At 49.4% G+C, this 534-nt stretch overlaps 1 pseudogene; it reads left to right on the top strand.

Moving 5' to 3' along the window:
* LOC119587340 overlaps positions 1-534 on the top strand; it is a 53,860-nt pseudogene that overhangs the window by 27,364 nt on the left and 25,962 nt on the right.

Genomic DNA, 534 nt, shown 5'->3' with positions numbered 1-534 from the left:
CCTTTTTTCCATATTTTTCCCTCATTCTCGCTCTCCCTCTTTCTCCCTTCTCTCATTTTCCTCTCTTTTCCCCATCCTTCTCCCTGTCCTTTCCTCTCCTTGGCCGACCATTCTGCTTCCACTCCCTCTCTTTCTCCCCGGCTCTCTCCCTTTCCCCCTTCTCCATTTACTTCTCCCTTTTCCCCCCCATCTCTCTTTACCTTTTCCTCACTCCTTCCTCTTCTTGCCCCTCTCATCCTGCTCTTTCTCTCTTTCTCTCCTCGTCCCTCTCAGTTCTCTTTCTCCCATTTTTTCCTCTCCTTTTCCCTATCCATCTAACTTCTTCTCCCTTTCCCACACTTTCTCTCCTTCCCTTTTTCCCTTTTCCCTCCCTTCCTCTCTTTCTCACTTCCCCTCCTTTCCTCTCTTTTTCCTCATTCCTTCTCTTCCTCCCTTTCTTTCCATCTCCCGCTCTCCTTCTCCTTCTCCCTTTCTCCCTTTCTCCTTACCTCCCTCTCCGAGTGATCTCTCAGCTTGCATTCTTGCCTCTCGTGT

This window comes from Penaeus monodon, chromosome 22, assembly GCF_015228065.2.
Source record: "Penaeus monodon isolate SGIC_2016 chromosome 22, NSTDA_Pmon_1, whole genome shotgun sequence".
Taxonomy (NCBI): Eukaryota; Metazoa; Arthropoda; class Malacostraca; order Decapoda; family Penaeidae; genus Penaeus; species Penaeus monodon.
This window is presented reverse-complemented; position numbering and strand designations above follow the sequence as displayed.